The sequence below is a fragment of the Saccostrea echinata genome, unplaced genomic scaffold, assembly GCF_033153115.1.
Source record: "Saccostrea echinata isolate AGI-Se365-2 ecotype Australia unplaced genomic scaffold, CSIRO_AGI_Sech_v1 ptg000054l, whole genome shotgun sequence".
Classification (NCBI taxonomy): domain Eukaryota; kingdom Metazoa; phylum Mollusca; class Bivalvia; order Ostreida; family Ostreidae; genus Saccostrea; species Saccostrea echinata.
Window position 1 is genome coordinate 58,604,450 of NW_026889803.1, and position 20,522 is coordinate 58,624,971.

Below are 20,522 nucleotides of genomic sequence, written 5' to 3' on the forward strand. Positions count from 1 at the left end.
TTTTACATTTTATGATACTTACCGGTATTTTGAGTCACAATTTATGTGTATACTTCTTAGTTCTACTATTAAAGATGAGCTCATGCATTAGTAAGGTCTCCGCCGACCGTTCAAATGTCTAGCTGACTGTCCGTCTGTAAGCATTTTTTTTTTTCAAATTGCCGCTTATTCTACACACTTGATCCGATTTCAATAAGTCTCTCTATATGAGTAGAGTATACTTTAAAAGTACATAATTCTCTGTATCGGATTCTGATAACGACAGTTTTTCTATTACCCCATTCATACGACGAAAATTTACTTATATGGGCAAATTTACATATGAGTTAATTTACACACATAAGTAGAAGTTAATTTGCTATGCGTTCAGACGAGATTTATGTACTGTAAGTAAACCCTCATATTGTCATTAAATAAAGGAGATAGACAGATTCAGAATAGTGAATTTTCACAGAAAAGGGGTATTTCCTTACTATTTGGGTATAGGACTAACTTTTAGATGTCCCAGAAGTAAACTAGAGGAAAAGACAGATCCATTGATTGGCAGACCGAACCGTTTTTAACAACTTTAAGGACGAAGATTGGTATGAGAATTTTCGAAAAAAGAAGGAAAATTTTGTGAAAAGTTGGAAAATGCTTTGGTCCCTGCCCAAAGACTGTAGAAGAGCCGTTGGATATAAGGAAAAAGGTGGCTGCTACCCTCTACTGGTTAGCGTCTTCAGCGAAAAAAAAGGACGATTGGAAATCTTTTAAGTGTTGGGAAGTCTACCGTGTTTGATTGCGAACATCATGTTTGCGAGGCCATTATGGAACATATGCTTGAAGAATATGTGTATTTTCCAGAAGGAAATGAAAATGGTGAAGATAAAAAACTGTGATCGATCTCAAAAATCTTTCAACAATACAAATATGTGATGAGGGAATAAACACGGACCCCTGGTAATACCAGAGGTGGGATCAGGTGCCTAGGAGGAGTAAGCATCCCCTGTCGACCGGTCACACCCGCCGTGAGACCTATGTAATGATTAGGTAGACGGAACATTCCATAGTCAAATTAGTAAAAAACAAAGTCCTAACAAGTTTTATGAAACAAGTCACGCGGGTATGTTAAGGCTACACCCAGAGATATCCTACTTGCCTTTACAATATGACGTCATAGTAAGCTGTATGACGTGAACTTTAGAAATAATGATTTCTTAATATCTATATTTGAAGTTTAATTTCAGGGCAAAGAAATGAATGGAATCATTCAAAACATAATACAAACTAAATCTTGTCTTTTTGGGGTGGTATAATTAGCTAAGTATTTAGCACGGGGGTTAAATACCAAACCCATGACGTCATAACTATTGATCAAATATTTGCCGAGGGAAATTAAACGTGACGAGAAATTCATGTAAACAAATAGATGGAATGGGAGTTTTAAAGCATATACCGTGAATGTTATGTGTGATTCATAAGGAATTAAAGATTAAGAATCAAGTACGCTGATATATTCTTATCATGTTTTCTTATAATGAACACAGGCAGTACTTTGAAATCCTGATCAGCCTTTCCTCTGTCGTTCTATAACAACAAAGATACAAAAGTTCAACACTACGCCGCATACTTTGAAACAAAATTTTTTGTTTGTATCGAAAGCTTGTATTCTATAGTACTTGGAAAGTACCGCTAGAATCGTGTGGTTAACATGAATTGATAACAATTCCTTGATCGTATGTATCAAATGTAAAAATTTTGGTAAGGTTTCATGTGAAACTTTGGAATATTTTTTTCTGTGTCGGGAGAGTAAGATTCTAGCAGCACTTTTCATGGCCCAGTGATGTTTTTACATAATTATTTTCACTAAAAGAAATGAATTAGCTCCGGGGTAGTGTTGAACTTTTCACTTTTTCATTAAGGCAATTTTTCTATTTATAGACGTCACGTGATGACGTCATAGTGGAGTGCTTCTTTTAGCCTAAGACTCAATGATATCTATACAATGGATAATAATAGTAAATGTTTTATCTATGACTTTCCCGATTTATCAATGTTACATTTTACGAAAAAAGTCTAAATTCGCCGAAATATGATCTGGGTACTGCCTTAACATACCTGCGCAGCCAAAATATGACCCCGAGATAGGCTATATTTGCTAACAATACAATTATAGTCACCATAGATTCCGTCGGAATATTGGAAGTCAACAAGCCCAGATTCCTTCATTACTCAACCAATTTAAACTTGTCATACTATACAATGAGGCAAAGTAAACAGTTTTTCTTATGAAAATGTGTTAACAAAAGGTTCCTTTAATTCATAAGTTTACAATTTTAAGATTCGTGCTCATAAATTTCTGCCGTACAAGTTTAAATTTGGTTGGTCAAAGAGGAAAATTTACTAGTTTGACCCCCAAGATGGTGGCCAGGGGAAATAACTGGAAGGGAAATACTTCATACAAAATATTTACAAAATACTGACTTTAAACGAGGTTGTTGACATCCCTATAACATCAACTTATCTGTCAGTAGCCTGCCTCGGTTTAAAACTGATAAGGATGATTAGAAGAAAGTCATCAAGTGCTAAACTGATGTACGATTCACATGGAGACTACTTGAACAGGAAGGGGTTCTACTTATTGAATCTGCAGGTTGTTTGCGACCACAGCTATACCTAGACATAAAAATGGGTTTGCCAGGAAGGATTCATAATGCCCGCTTTTTTTGCAAATTCAAAAATTAATTTCAGAGGAGATTATGGCTCCTTGTTTTCAGTGTGGAGAAAGCAATTTGGAGAAAGTACTATGCTAGACAGTAGTTCTTCTCGACGACCCAGCGTATCCTTAGAAGACTTGGCTTTTGAAGCCATACACCAACAGATCTACCCTTATAAAAACTACATTCATTTTCAGCTATAGTTTAAGTAGAGCAAGAATGACCATCGAAAAAACGCATTTTTAGAGCTTTACTTTCTAGCCGCCATGTTACCGACTGATATTTTACATGCCAATGCGTACACAACAGTAGTAATACTTAAAATGACGAAAAACTTACATAAGTAAATTTGCTGCATGTTCATACGACAAAATGTACACACAGGAAGAAAATAATTTGCGACAACATGTATGCAAAAGTTAATTTGCACCTTGTCCTGACCAGGTGCAAATTAACTCAACTGTGCAGAATTTACATATGAGCAAATCAGTTCATACGACAAAAATTGCACATGTAAGTAAATTAACAAATGTGTAAAATATACTAAAGTATGCAAATCGTGTCGTATGAATGGGGTATATGGTTAATAAAAATAAAAATTTTGTGAAATTCTTTCAAAGTACTACTCCTACTTCAGTTTTGGTCTGACTTCAATAAGATTTCAACGCGACTTTGTATACAACTAAAACTCTGCTAAGATACATAATTTTGTGTGACGATTTTGCTTTTGACTTTTGCCGAGGTAAATAAAAAAATTCACTGTGAAATTCTTTTCTTTTGAAATGCTGCAGGCCTTTAGTTGGACAAGTTTGTCATGATACACAACTTTTTTTTTTACGATGACAAACCTATTACGCACGTAAAAGAACCTAGACCTTACATAGCTTGTTTATTAGTAAAGTAATATTGAAGTATTCTACTGTTTCTTGATATTAAATGAAGTCAGAGACAATTTTGACAATAAAAATGTTTTCTACACACGAGTACTCATAAGTTGATATTAAAAAATGGCTTCTTAGGAGACTCAGACTTTTAACAACCTGTTGGAATTTTACTTAGTACTTTTTGTGTCCATTTATTGGCAAACATATTTTTTTATTCTTATAAAGCAAAATTTATTCCAAAACTTCTACAAAAAGAGGAAAACTCTTAGTGTGGCCTTCAATTCGACATTTATAAATATATCGACGACGTGTTTATTTATGTGGCAATACACCAATATCACCTTTATGTGGTGTTTAAACCTCTCAATTGATGCCTTACGCAATAGCATTGTCTGAGTAATATCAATATCCAGATCGAGATATGCTACTGTCAAATAAGTTTATGTTAAAAGGATATCAACATTTTGCAAATTATATGGTCAATACAATGACCTCGTTTGCAAATACCACCTGTAGTTAGATCGAATTATGACTGAGGTTTCAGATGAAGTAGGTGAAGATAACGAACAGAGATCGATCTCATAAAACCCATAAGGAATACAAATCTTTAAACAGGACATTACACACTGACCCCTGGAAATTCCAGAGTGGGATCAAGTGCCTAGGAGGAGTATGCATCCCCTGTCGACCGTCACACTTGCCGTGAGCCGTAAGTATTGTTTCAAACTGAATTGTGTACCCGATCAAGATAAAAGGGCTTACGATGGGCGTGACTGATCGACAAGGGATGCTAATTTCTCCACTTATTTCTCTCAGTGAGCTTGAAATAAAAGATACCATAGAGTCGGACACATCTGTTTCATATTTGGATATTTTACTAGAAAAAGACGTTAATGGTAATCTAACAACCAAGCTTTATGATAAACGTGATGACTTTAACTTTTCAATCGTCAACTTCCTTTACTTATGCATCAATATACCCTTCATCACCTGCATACGTGGTTTATATCTCTCAGTTGATTCGATACTCAAAAACATGCTCTACGTATGAAGAATTTCTTAAACGAGCTAAGTTATTGACAAATAAGTTGATGAAACAAGAATATCAGCAGTCTTGTTCAAAGTCATCATTTCCTAAGTTCTATGGTCGATACAATGACCTTGTCAGCAAATACAATTTATCATTAAGTCACCTACTAGTTTCATACTAATTGTCAGGCCATTATTTAACACTGAATTGTCGACGGATTTTTCCGTTATTTCCCGATCATGACAAAGGAACACATGGCGGGTGTGACTGGTCGGCAGGGAATGCTCACTTCTCCATGGCACCTGATCTCACCTCTGATGTTTTAGAGGTCCGTGTTTGTTCTGCTCCAAAATTTGTTTTGTTTAATGGACTTTTGGGCTTGAATACTGTTTGTTATCTCCATATATTTCATTGTTATCCCACACTGTCATTCTTATTTGAACTGCATAAATTTTCATTCCATCTGCATTCAATAGGTTGTTTGTTTGGTTGATTGTTCAACGCCCTTTCGAGAATTTTTCACTCGTATTGAGACGCGTACGCCACCACTTGCCAGGAGGGCTACAAATTTTGACCTGTACTCGGCACTCACTGCCTTTGAGCAGTGAGGGATCTTTTTCTTGCCAGCACCTATTGCGACACTGGACTTCGATTTATACGGTCTCATCTGAAGGACCGAACTCCACGTCACACAGTAAATTCAAACCCGCGACGTAAGGATCAACTCTTTACGCCACGGCTCTAGAGCAAACACTTTTACCTCTCCGCCTGTTCGTAAAAGACTCTTTGCACTGAGTTCGCATTTGGCTCAACAATAATCTTCTATTCTAACTCGGTTACATAAAGATTATTGGCAAAAAATGTATTCTTTTTTACTCTGCATCGAGACATGACATAGCGGTTTTGTTTTATCTTGAGGTACATTTGTGGTTTGTACTATATACACCTGCAGGCCAAACATCATAGGCCTAGGCTTAAAAAAATAAATGCAATGACATGAATGTAGAAAATAAGAACAACACGAAAAGAACTTGTGGTGAAATAACGCATCTCTTCATCGAAGTGGAGCTTTAATAAAGTTTCTTTATATATTTGCAAAATAGTGAGTTTGAATTTTAAAAGAATGCGTGTGGTAATTCGGGATTCAAGTGGGACAGAAGTTGCTGAGTTCTCTCGAGTGAATTGAATGTGCAATCAATCTACCTTTAGTACCTTATCAAAGTTTGGTAGAAAGGACATAAAGATAAATTCTTTCAAAACATCAGGTATGTGAATTAATGGATATTAATGAGATGAAAGAAGCATTTTAAAAAAGTAAGAACCGGTTGTCAGTTATTAAAGTGAACGGTATTACTGTGTCAATATTCAACCTAAAAAATGTATGTTAGTCTTATTATGAAAATTGATTTACCATTAATCATGCAATGTCCAAATCCTTTCATTTAGTGATATCAGGCTTTTAAGTTTACGTTCCACAATAGGAACAAAGCGTCGTAGATACAACTGCCAGTCAAACATCAATCATCTTCTTTTTAATAGAACTATAAATTTAATCTTTATGCATTCTTCATAAGCATAAACACTTCTGCATTATTTTTTTTTATTTTATTGAAGAAGCAGTTTTTTAACAATATCAAAAAGCCTAGTTTTTAATCTATCGTGAGGAATGGTTGTATAAAGTGTAGAAAAGTCCTGCGTTTTGATGTTACTTACTTGAAAAAAAATTGTGAATTTAAATTTTTTAAAAAAGTTTTTGAGAATCGACATTTGATTTACACCACATCTCGAACATGCTGTAGCACTGTAAATCTGATTTTTTGAAGAGACTGTTACATTTTAACTGAATAATTTTGAACGGTCAAAACTATGTTTTGAGATAAGATAATATAGTAATATGAAAAAGTTTAACAAATGATAGTAATTACCTCCCTTTGTTTTTAAGCCTTTACACTTAAAAACAAAGCCAAGATTGCCTTTGATTAGATGACATTCAATTATCTTTTAATTATTGTTGCAAATATTGTACTTTTACATTTTTTCATATCCGTAAAATGTTTACAATATTTTTTTTTTTGAAATGCTTGCCTTTTCGCTACGTATGTCTCACTAAATGGTTATTTGATAAATAGAAATCGAACGTTGATAGAAATCTGGGTAAAGTACCGATGTAGAGCTACTGGGGTTGTTTTTCCTGAGTAGAGCTACTGGGGTTGTTTTTCCTGAGAGTTAGGACAGAATTAAGTTGCTTTACGTGAGTTTCGTCATTTGTGCTGGAGGTCAAGGCAAATTTCAGCGCAGTACATGTAGCTGACTTGTGAAGTCACTATGCATTCCCTTCGTGAGCGGAAGCTCAAGGCTAGGATTTTACTTATTTTGACTATATTACACATTTACTGATAAAATTGCCAACTCCTATGGTGATTTATTCATGTGGTGAAACATTAAAAGCTGAAATAAGGGCATTTGTCACGGTGATAAAGGACAATAACACAAGATCAAGGAACTGAACCTGTTTCCTCTTACAAGAGTCCTGGTGTTTAAGATAATCCGCCCGAAGCATGACCACTCTGGTCACCACCTGCAGGGTCATTGATACAATTATCAGACACACTAATGGCCAGTAGAATTCATAATTGGGATGCAGTAGAGCTGTCCGAAGCTGAGTGGCATTGGAGGTCAAAAGGGAGACGTCCATCATGCCTTGGGATATTGTCTTCGTGGAAACTCTGGGCTTTTTAAACTCATTTGGAGTAACATCTTGGGATTTCTCAGACAAAAGTGTACACAAATTTTGAGTTTTGACAAAATGAAATAAGAAGATAACGAACAGTATTCAATCTCAAAATTCCAATGAAACGATTCAAATTTGGAGCAGAGCAAACACGGACCTCAAAAATTAGAGGTGGGATCAGGTACTCTGGAGGAGTAAGCATCCCCTGCCGACCGGTCACACCCGCCGTGTGCTCCTTGTCTTGATCGGGAAACAAAAACCGGAAAAATTCGTAGACAGTTCAGTGTATAAGTAATGGCCTAACAATAAGTATGAAAAACGTCAGTCAGCATTTGACTCAATGATAGGTTGTATGTGCTGACAAGGTCATTGTATCGACCGAAAAACTTGCAAAAAGATGACTTCAAACGATTGATTGATTGTATGTTGTTTTACGTCCCATTCGAGAATTTTTCACTCATATAGAGACGTCACCATATACCGGTGAAGGGCTTCAAATTTTGACCTTTACTTGGCACTCAGGGTCATTGAGGAGCAGTGAGGGATCTTTATCGTGCCAACGCCTGCCGTGACAGGCCTCGGTTTTTAAGGTCTCATACGAAGGACCCGCAACTTTCACTTCAAAGTGCCGAGCGCATGGCGAAAGAACAGCTACTACCCTTTTTTATCGACTTAGGTCAGTCGCGGCCGAGATCCGATCACGGAGCGAGCGCTCTACCAACTGAGCTACCAGAACGGTGACTTCAAACGAGACTGTAGTGTTTATTACGGTATTATTTCACAAGAGTGATTATTTGGGTATAATTGGTATGGCAAATTTGTTTACTGATGAAGATACGATAACGAATACGATAAGATACGAATAACATTTTTACTCATATCGCAATCTTTATTTCCACAATTAAAAAAAATAGAAAAAGAATATACATATTCTTCGCAAGTATCATTATACGGAACGGAGCCTTTTAATATCTTGATCATGACAAAACTTTCTACTTTAGTTATGTGAACATGTATTGTCGTTGTGGCAGGGTACTTAATTGTCAAATGCTCAAATTCAAGTTTTTAGAAAATGTTTTTCCTTATTTATATATGTATTAAGGATACAAAACATTGAGTTTATCATTATTTTCCAAGTAGCGTAAATATGTCTTTATGAATAACAATTTATTATGGGCCGCCATTGAGACAATGCTATGACAAAAAAGTTTTGACTTTTTTTTTTAATTTCTGAAGAGTTTTGTGTGTGTAAACCAAATTGTTAAGTTGTATGTGGGTGTACTGTTAAAGATGAAGAAGAAAATGTGTCTATAATCGATGAAAATAGAAACGAAATTTCAGGTAATTCATAATGTTTTGCAATTTTGAATAAAATACCCACAACCATTGCAAATGAAGAATATTCTAGACTTGTGAAAGAGTTTCTGGTTTGTTGTAAAAAATGAATATCTGTTTATTTGTACTCAAATTTTATCACAAAATACAAACAATTATGTTTACTTGCATAAATTGATAAGGTACCTAAAATGAATACAAACAACATGAATTATTTAAGGAACCAGGCTTATTTTTCAAAACGATTGGTGACAATAAGATAAACATAAATTGTATAATGTTGAAAAATAATATTCATGATTTTTTACTTGATTTTTTTTTGTTGAAAGTGATGATTCTTTGTTTTAAGCAAATAAAAAACACACTTTTTCCTCTAGAGATTGAAAATGTAAATTCAAAATGAGGCACAAGAATACCATTAAACTAAAAAATTTCGCAATTGAGATCTGAAAATAGTTCTAACTAAAGTGACAAAAACTATATATATTTATAAAACTTAGTAAACGTCAAATAGCTAAGTAAAATATATACAATGGCCACTGTCAATATCAAGTCTTGGGGAAAATGTTACAAAAAATGCGTCATTTTCTAATAATTTTGCAAAACTTTGAGAGAGTATTTAGTATTTTCTCTCTGCTCTCAAATCCAATATTGCATCGCTAGGGTCAAAAGAACATATTTATGCTGAAATACTGGGCCTTTAGAGGGCAAACAAATTTATCAAATCACTAAAAGTGCCCTGATATAATTTTAAAACTCATACCGCTACGCCGAAAGAGGGCGTCGAGACATCAAGTCTTGTGATTTTTTGAGCGATTAATTTTAAAATTTACCACAAATGATTTTGAAATACTATATATTTTTTTTAGGGTTTTCTACAAAATTCGACAATTCTTGAGTCGAAAACACTTATTTTTATTATAAAATCATTAGACTTTCATATAAACTTTTGCCACAATATTGTCGATATGATTTAACCATTAATAATAGAAGGGAAATCCTACTCTGAGAAATAAAGAGGGAGAATTTGGCTATAGTGTGAGATTTCCCCTCGGAGGAAATTCTACTCTAGAGTACAGATTCTAGGGAGAAAATTGGCTATGGAGGAAATCCTACTCTACAACACCAGTCTTGTAAAGTAGGCTCCCCCCGGAGAACTGGCTTTATAGTATGACCCCCCCCCCCCCCGTAAACTTGGCTCTTGAGCAGGATTTTCCCCCACAGAAAAATGACTCTAGAGTGGGATTTTCCCTACAAAATCCTATATCAGAGTCAATTTTCCGGGGGGTAATCCTGCTATGTGTAGTAGATAGAGAGTGTGATTTCCCCCAAAGCCAAATTTTTCCCCAGTAAAATATCATGGCTATACGTATACATGATGAGGTTTGTTACAATTGTCCCTTCTTCAAAAGACACCAGTTACATTGAAAATATGAATTATTGTGAAAATTGAAAATTTTGATTTCCCTTTTTCTCAGTAACTGACCATCAATTCTTTTGACGCATTAAAATCTTATTCTTTTAATCTGGTCATACTGGCTTCTGAAAAAGGGTACGATGTAATCGATTTGACAATTTTTTAACTTGGACATGCTTTGCATCAATTTTACTTGTTATTTTCAGCTTTTATTATTGTCTCTATATCTCTCTCATAAAACATCCGAAAATGTTTACACTGACATTTGCATTTTTTCATTTATTTTCTGAAAATCACATTGAGGATATCAATTGCCATATGTGACTATGATGCTTACAGAGAAGAGGAGCCTAATATAAGACTTATAACGTATTACTAATACGTAATGAAATACGTATCATCATAATGGGGCAATTCTGCTGTTAGTATGTCCATCTCTGACATGCCTGTCGTTTTCTTCCTTGCTGTCCCTTTTATTACAAGAGCATATCCACGGACAACACAAACAGCAGACGATAATGACGATAGCAGTGACGACAAAGATGACGCCTAGAGCTGTCAAACCCAAGATCACTCCTAAAGATTTGAATGGAGATGCAGTTGCAGGCTTGGTTATGGTCGAATCTAAAATGTTCATTAACTTTAAATATTTTTTTGGAAATACACTCACTGCTGATAATATTTAAAAAAAGCAATTTGCATGCAGATATTGGTCCTGATATAGGCATTCCATAGTGTAGCTTATATTAAAATGTTTTTAAATAATTTATTCTATGATTAAAAAAGAAAGAATTTGTTATACTGTAAACTGATGAAGTAACAGTCTCAAAAGTTGCTCATGTAAAAATCTATACATAACCAAAATCAGCTTTAAAATGTGTTCAAGCTGAAAAATAATTACGTGTATCACAGACTGTTCCTGTGTAACCCTTGTCACAGGTACAGGTAAATGTTCCACTGATATCAGTACAGGTTCCGTGTTTACAGGGATGATTTCGACACGTCACCACATCTACAATTTAAAGTTAAATTTAAACCAGAGGCTAAATAAGCTCGAAATTTAAACTTGAGTAAAAGTTCAATCTTCCTCTCAATGACTTTTTATATCTTGTTGGAAATATAATTCCGACAAAACCGACTCAATTAAGTTAATGCAAGTCGAATGATATTGGGATCAAAGATTACTGGACCAAACAAACAGCCTGAAACACAAAAAGTGCAGAAAATTTTTGAAAAAGTTAAAATATCTGTATGAAGTATGTACTTTCTGAGTATTTGTCGTATATAAGGCATAACTCCGCATAATTGGAATGTTTGTAACAACACAAACTATTTGGGTGGGAAATCCCGGAATCTTTTATCCTTGCCTCAGGCTCATTACATAAAATGGCTCCTTATCCTTTACATTATCCTAAAGGATGCTAGGAAGTGGCCTGATCTCTCCTTTAATGTTTTTAGAGGACCTGTTTGCACTGCTCAAAATCTGTATTTTGAGCTGAATGTTCATGAACCCTCTGCTCACTCATATAAAATGTTTCTTTAAGTCTTATGATTTTCCAAAAGAAATGTATTTGTTAAGTAAAATACAAATAATTATAGCTTAGCTTACAGGGCAAAAATGGACAAAAAAGACACTTCAACTTGATATTTTTTATAAAGGAATAATAGATATTTATGTCATTAAGAGTTATCTCTCATCAGAGTATCGATGAATCGTTATCTTCATATTTCCACAACACGTCGCCTTTCGGCTCTCCAAAGGATAGCATATTTAAAGTGTTGGTCACAAACATCAAGACATCTTAGTTCAATCAGTAATATAAGTATATTTCTAGTATACCAATTGCTATAGTTGAAACTTTCTGGAAGTGCTCAATAAATATAAAATCTTTTTCATAATATTAACCTCAAGAACATGTAGTAAATTTTATTCAAATTATCTACTGTAGCCATAACCTGGTACCAATTTTGACTAAATTTTATAGTGGTCAAACAATATCAAGATTAATATCATAAAGATTCATTGATCAAAGATGCAGTTGCAAAATGCTCATCACTTGAAACATTCAGATCAGATTCTTTCAAATAAAACTTGAAAAATGTTCCTCTAAATGTTCTCAATTCCGGAGAGTTCAAAAACTGTCCTGAGCCATCTTTAGCCAAGGTATAAGTTGTTACGGTAAGAAAAATTTTAAATGGCAGAAATAAAACTGTAGATTTCGATTTTGGTCCTCCTCAGTTACCGAAACTCATTCAATGCCGGTGCAAAGACGAATAATGACCCCCGTAGAATAATGACAGAGGGTCATTTTTCGACGTCGAAAAATGACTCCCGGTCATTATTCAACGTCGAAAAATGATCCTTTTACCTGTAGAAAAAAGTTGGCATCACTCTTAAAATCTGCATTCCCTACGTGAAAAAAAATGACCCACGTAAAATAATGACCCCTTGCAGATTTTATTAAGGATATATTTTTTTAGGTAAAAAAAAAAATCATGAATTTATAAATCAAGAGGGCGGTGGATCAAAATGCTCACCTGAGGTAAATTGAAGACATAGCTATGATCAGTTGTTCTCATTAAATCTTTCAAATGTCTTTTAGAGGAATTGACAAGGTACATTATGTGGAAATTCTTTTTATTTTCGCTTATACTAGAGGGAGAGAGAGAGAGAGAGAGAGAGAGAATTGTTTGCAATGTCTATCTGCCGGTTAATTAAGCTGCGTCTTTATCCTTTTTTTTTAAGCCAGTGATTTAAATAGTGTACATGCAAGAAATTTTTGGACATATAGCAAAAGTGCCTTACAACTTTTAAAATAGGAAGAATTATTTGATGTTTTAGAGACTTCTGAAGTCAACCCGTTTGTTAATCGGCCATAAACGTCTATCAGGCCAGTAGCAAAGGTTTCAAAAGTGGGAGAGGGCAACTTCCCAATAAAATTGACAAGCCAAAAAAACAAAACAAAACAAAAACCCTAAAAAAAACCTTAACTGACCAAATAGTGGATGGGGAAGGGGGGACAACTTCCCAAAATAGTCTGACAAGCAAAAACAAAAACTAGTTTACTTTCCCGTAATTTACAGTCCCTCGACCTTATGGCAGCAAAAAGTTGGGGGGGGGGGGGGACTAGTATCTAAAGGAAAATTTATTATAGCAAAATACTATACTCAGTCTCTTTTCACACAGATAATTTTAACAGAGAGAAAGTATCAATAAATATAGCAAAACTGACTGCAAGTGAAATTTATATAACTTCACAGGAATTGAAAACAAATGGTGTTTTAAATGTCTTGGACTATAACACAGGGGAAAAGGGCAGCCATAATTTGCTAAGGATCAATAGAAATCTAGTTTTTCATATGTAAACCAAATTGTTTTATGTTCTTTTTTACGATAAAAATCATTTTCACAAAAATTCTTAAGAAAGTCATAAGTGCAAAATCTGTCGTAACTTTACGAGAGCCCCAACCCTCTCTTAAAGCTATCGCGCAAGAATATAAAGCGTTATGCGTATTACATGCGATACGGTGTCGGCACTATTTCTCTTCTCTACTAATATCTCAATTCCATATATAAGACGTTTGGTCATCGTCACGGGCTGATGCACACTGACCTAAAAGGCCTAGTGTATACATTGATAGGTATGTCAAACCTGTACTGTCTATGGGGATTTCTATTTCATTCAAGTAATACAAAATGTAACACTAATCGTAAATCAGAAATGAATAAAAATAATAATTAGTAAAAAAAATAAATAAAATCAGGATTGAGTAAATAATGTTTTGACACACACTAATAACTTACACGTTATTACAATCGAACTGCAGTGAGAGACACACATCGAACACTACGAAAGTGGACAATTTGTGGAGACAGTACAAGTTTGATGGATCCAACGGTAAGTAGAAATAAGCATAAAAACGATCAGAATAAAGTATCCAAATTCTTTTACGAAATACATCCAGAGCACATTCACGCCCTTCCGACATGTTGACAAGTCACTTGACAATCCAGTTTTGCTAAAAATAGATAACATAATTTTTTCCATTTTCGTGCGCATGCCTCTCAAAAGGATCGGTTATTATTTTTTTTATTCAATGAATATATTCAATAATTCAAATACATCCTCCTGCTAATTATTTAAAGGTTTTGCAAGAAGTATTTAAAACAAAGAGAAAATGGTCTGTCTGTCTTTTATGTTCTACACATTTTAACTAGTCTGTATGATATTCTGCAGAACTCCGGGGGGGGGGGGGGGGCAGATTTATATATATTACATGAATGTGAGGGTGCATGTTTTCAGATGAATTCTTGCCTTTCTTTCATTCTTCAATGGGGTTAATAGGCAAAATGTAAGCCGGTATATTTGAGGAAATTTCACTTATATATATATATATATATATATATATATATATATATATATATATATATATATATATATATATATATATATATATATATATATATATAAAAGCGTACAATTTAAACGTACAAATATCAGATGTCGAAATAAAGCATAAGCTTGGACACCTGAATTTGTGTAGAATTTCAATCACTTTTATTTATAAAGGTTTCTGTGAACATGATGGAATCTGAGGAAGAGACTTCAGATACAGAGGTGATAATTTTTATTTTTATTATTTTTATTATTTTTTTTATGGGCTGCCCTCTGAAAAAGGATCTCTGTCAGAGTTTCAATTTCATTTAAAAAAAAAAAAAGAAGGCCACCAACCCTGAACCACTTTGAAAAGATGTAAAATGATATAACTTTGTAGTCATTGTGTGTAGAAAAAAAACAAAAGAAACAAACAAACAAAAATCATCCTGCATCTGATTGATTACAGTGTATGAATTCATCTATATTATAATCATTTCTTCGCCCTTTTCATGTACTATGATTTTTTTAAAAAATCAATTTCTACAAAAAAAGTAGCTTCTGTACTATCATTATTATATGAAGCGGGAAAATGGATTAAATACTTTTTGGAACAATCCATGCACTTTATGCCTTATAAAGAATTTGTGTGAAATAAAAATATTCATATGTATGCATGTAGTCATTTTTTAAGGAAATAAAGGTTCAATATCTCTCAAATTATATTCTTTCATCGTTAATAACTCTATTATTCTCAATAAAAATATGCATGTATACGTAGGAATGTGAAAGTACAGTGGAAAAATTACTACGAGAAATATTTGGTGACGATGATGCAAACGAGACCATGGATCCAGAAGATGTAGATACAGAGGGAGAAAACGACGCAGATGAAGCTATATGGCACGAGTATGAGCCCCCCCCCCTTTCTCTCTCTCTCTCTGCGCCACATAATCAAAAGCGCTTATAAAACCTTTATCTATATTTATATACGCTACATTACTCATTTATGTTTGAAGGAGAAACGAGCAAGACGAGGAAATCCATCTTGTAAAGGACAGGAGGTTTATCGTCGGCGAAAGGGAAATTCTCTACCTTATAGAAAGATCAACGTGTTCAGAGTGTGGAGAGCGCATTGATAATTCTACCATACAAGAAGGGGAGAAGATTGCTGCTGGTATAAAATACCAGTACCTCTGCGTTGTATGTATACAAAAAAGAAAAAAACAAATCCAGGTTTCCAATCATCTTTGTGTGATATTTCCATTGATCAAAACATTTATATACGAGAGGTGTCTGACATCAATTAGAAACGAAATAGTTCACTGACTAATCTTATTCTGTAAAAAAAGAAGAAAAAAATGAAAATAAAATGCAATAGAATGAATTTTTTAAAAAGTAAATTGATTATTAGACATAACTACGTTTTGCATTGACCAATTTGAGATCCGTACATATTATAAAAGAATTTAAAATGTATAAGATGATTATAAAAAAAAATACATGTACACTTTAAAAAAACAATCCTGGTCTATTTTACAAAGGATAAACAAAAGTAGAACAGAAGGGTTCATAAAAATAGCATTAGGTGGAGGAAAGTAAATTGAAGAAATTCTTTTATTGCACGAATATACAAGACAGGAAAAGGGGTGGGGTATAAACTTACACTTATCTGATCATCTCAATGATTTTGTAATAATTTTGGATGAAAGTTGATTTTATACATTTTTGAAAAATAGAATTCCCACAAGAACAAATGGATTTCGACCCCTTTTTATGGTGGGAAGAGTCTGGTGGCGCTGCTAATACAATTGATGGTACTGTTATCTGGCGCGTCTTGGAGTAAGTTTGCCACCGGAGCGAAGTTTATAAACTTAGTAACAGGGTGTTCCCGTGCATTTTACCATCATCAACTTCTGTATAAGGTAATTTTTTTTTTAAATTTTCAATCAATAATATTTGCAATTAAAAAGGAAATTCAAAGTAGACAAACTAGATATTACTCTCTTTGCAGGAGGCAATAAACAGTTTTTTTGAAAAACATCTGACTAATGTGCATAAAAAATTAGCAAGCAAGCCATTGAGCCTAGCAGTTGACGTCCGATATGACTCACCAGGTACAGGAGATATTTACTCTAATAGCTAAATGAATGTCAGGTTTTAGATATACTGAATAAACAGTAATCTGTTATTTAAAAAAATAGTGATTTTTTTATACAAGTATGTTACAGCTTTTTCAAATAGAAAGGGGGGGGGGGGGTATTTGAGAAAAAACTGAAAAATTTTGACAATAGAGAAATGAAAGAAAAATGAAGGGAACAGTCCCCACCCACCTACTGGTACTACTAGGATCATGCGCGGATCCAGGAATTTTTTCCAGGGGGGGGGGGGGGATTCCACCCCAGTCAAAAAAAATCCAACCCAGAAATTTGTTGACAAGCAAAAAAAAAAAAAAAAAAAAAAAAGGTAAACTCGCCGCCCAAACGTGAAAAACCTATATTTCTTGAGGGGGGGGGGGGGGGTGTTAGTGGTTGACTTCTTACATTTGACTTTTCGTACCAACTTGACACAGGTCCGCGTTTTCGAGGGGGGTCTGCGTTTTCTAAGGGGGGTCCAAGGTCACTTTTTACTTGGTTTAGTATATAAATTTAATAACTCTGCAAATTCCAGGGGGTCCGGACCCCCCCCCCCCCCTAGATCCGCGCATGAGGATATGTCTGTCATGACAGCAGTAAAAGCCGTGAATTGTCTTGCAGGATTTTCCGCTAACAAAGCAACTTCAGTGTTTATGGACTGCGAAAGTCGGTTGATTGTGCACTTAGATGTTGCAGACTCCAGGGAAGTACAGAGATACAGTCCAAAAATGGAAAAGTTGTTGGTTGAGAGGGGACTGGAGAAGGTTATATACCATTATCCATTGGTGATTTGGGAAATCGTTTCTGATGCCAGCAGAACGATCATTGCTTTGCTAAGTAATAATTTATAATACTTTACTGGAATTATCTGGTATATATTATCTATTCATAATCAGATAAAAGTATATACACGTTCCAATAAAATTTGATTGTCATTTTAGAATCGGATAGGTTTAAACACATTCGCCACAGTTTGGATATTTGGCATAAAGCTAAGAAGCTTGCATATATGTTGGGGGATGCTGCAAAGAAAGCTGCCCATCGCAGTCTATTACCATGGATCCGCCCTACTGTAAACCACTTCTGGTATTGCTGTAGTTCGTGCGGTGGGGATGCCCAAAAACTGGTTAAAAAATGGTTTAAAATACTGCACCATGTTACAAACGAGCATGAATGGTCTGGTGGCAGGTAACCATGCATTATGAAAACATATCCAATGAAACTATTTTGAACTGTTTTAAAAAAAATTGCGATTTTATCTATTTAATTGTAAACTTATAGATGTAATCATGCTAAAGACACAAATACAAGTATGGAAAAGTGACTTTCTAAGAATTCATCTACTTACACAGAATTTCGGTACGTATTTATTATTTATTGAAGTTAGTGAACAGACGTACGCTCTTTTTACTATCTATACAAACAATTACAGTACAGATCATTAGAAATCATGAATTTTTTTTTTATTTCTATATATAGAAAAATCGTCGTAAATAAGGAGTTTACTGGAAACTTCAATTATTACACTACCTGTAGACAAACGTGGGCAATTGAAAATTTCTATTCCCACACTCTCCTGCACTACTGTCCAAAACAAGTGTCATTTGGATTTGACTCCTACGTCATCAGGAACCAACTTGCTGTCATCGACTATAATCACCATCTGGACAGAGAGATTCAGCAAGCAAAGGATGGAACCAGTGTCCCTGTCGTACAATTTTCTCGTAAAACGAAGCAGTGGGTTGCTTATGATAGACGAGTAGCTAAATGTTATACTTATATTCCTGGTACGTAAATAAGATATTTTTTTCATATGTTATGTTAAAAACTAGGGGGTGGGGGGGGGGTAATGAAATTAATAAAGTATGCATTGCCTTATAAACTTGCCGTATTCTTTCTGAATTTGTTTATACATACAGGTTGTATTTATTCTTCCCCCTCCTTTTTTTGGGGTGGGGGGTGGGGGGTGGTAAAAATCTATCACTGTAAAGATATAACTAAATTATTCAGTACAATTTTTTTTAGATCTCATTGCAAGTTGTTTGAGACAAACATATGGCGCCCGAAGAGAAGCATATACGAAAAGTTTACAAGCAAAAACATTGGATCAAATCGCTACTAATCTCTCTGGAGAAACTACACCGTCATCTAAGGAACTTTTAAACAGCAGAAAAAAAAGAAAAACTTGTGGTAAGTAACATTTCTCTTTTAATCTGAATCAGAGTATAAAGACTCATAGCCCTTATAGTCCACAGGATTGACTTCAGGAAATCGAAGTCGTATCTGACGACAGACACAGGATGGTACTACAACTCGCCTTCCTGCTCCTAACCGCCCATGCTGCCAGAGTACAAAATTGCGGTATGCCTGGTTCCTGAACGTACTGGCTCTGAAACTAGGATCAAGATTTGTTCGGAAACTCCAGTTCAGAATGTTCGCAATCTCAATAACATCATGTCTGAGACATAGGTTGCGAAATTCTGGCCTCGTGGTGATGCAGTGGGGATGACCACAGCAGATGTTCATCCGTGGGTCAGAGAAAACGGTACACCTCCCACAACAACACCATGAGGCAACACTGAAGTTACCCGAACAAAATCCACTTGTTTCCAAGAGGTATGGGGCCAGTACGTCAGGAAGCAGTGTCTCCGCAACTGATACTCTTGCACGCAACTCCGCCTCTGGCATGGAGGTAATGGCGTTCTGCAATAATGAACAATTTTCATGTTTAAAATAATAAAGACACAGATGCATAAAGTGTGGAATTTAGTTCTGTGTCCGTTGATTCTTGTATAATTTTGGTGTACCTGCAAACTAACTGCCTGACCCTGGTCTCTGTTATTTTCAGGTCTAGCTCTATCTTCCAGCATTTGATTAAGAGAAGGGACACCATCTCCTCCTCTTGAATTCCTTCTGCTATTGTTGGCATAAGGGTGAAACCTGGATTGTTGTGGATTTCCTTCTGCTTCCCTGAATTGGCACTTAGCATTTCTACAGTTTGTGCAGCCCCTTCTCCTGCATACACAACTTTTGCACTGCCCTCTATTTTGGCATGCACAACAATTTATCTATGAAAGCAGATAAAATACATTATCAATAAGCCTGGAAGAGAGAGAGAGAGAGTATCAAACAGCTTATTTTGTAAAAACTTATTTCTCTTAAATACACGTATATATCAGGTCATGCATTTATAATTACCATTTAAATTATTGGGTGTGTTTTTTTTTTGTTTTTGTTTTTTTGTTTTTTTTTTTTTTTTTGTATGAAGAAAAACGGTATGTACATGTTTTGTGCTGTAGGTTTCTGTCAAACATTAGTTATTATGGATTTTGTATGGCGTTATTTTCGTACATATATGGAAGAAATATTTTACATGTGTAATAACAGTACAAGTTGTACATATTTGTTGGAAACTTTTTGATGTTTGTACTATCTAATTTTTTTTAATGAAGAAAAGCTTTATTTTGATCAAGAAAAATACAACTTCAATATACGTGTACATATGTGTTTTGTCCTTTTTCATATTAGTTAGGAAAAAAGGAGGCCTACAAATATTTTTATATAACCTCCAATATTTTTTTTTACTCAATTTTTCTTCAAATCTGTAGCTAACAGGATCTTGGTAAAAATCAATTACAACTACATAAGTAACATTTAAAACCACACCTTACAATGCGGTGAATCCTGCTTTTATATATTATTACTTTTTTTCAAAGATAAAATGCAATCATCAGGAAAATGGTCAATAATAACCGATCCCATTGAGAGGCATGCGCACGAAAATGGAAATTATGTTATCTATTTTTAGCAAAACTGGATTGTCAAGTGACTTGTCAACATGTCGGAAGGGCGTGAATGTGTTCTGGATGTATTTCGTAAAAGAATTTGGATACTTTATTCTGATCGTTTTTATGCTTA

General features: G+C 34.6%; 1 pseudogene; it reads left to right on the forward strand.

The window, feature by feature from the left end:
* Positions 1-15,494: 15,494 nt before the first annotated feature.
* On the forward strand, positions 15,495-19,811 carry LOC133206111 (uncharacterized; annotated as a pseudogene).
* The last annotated feature ends 711 nt before the right edge of the window (positions 19,812-20,522 follow it).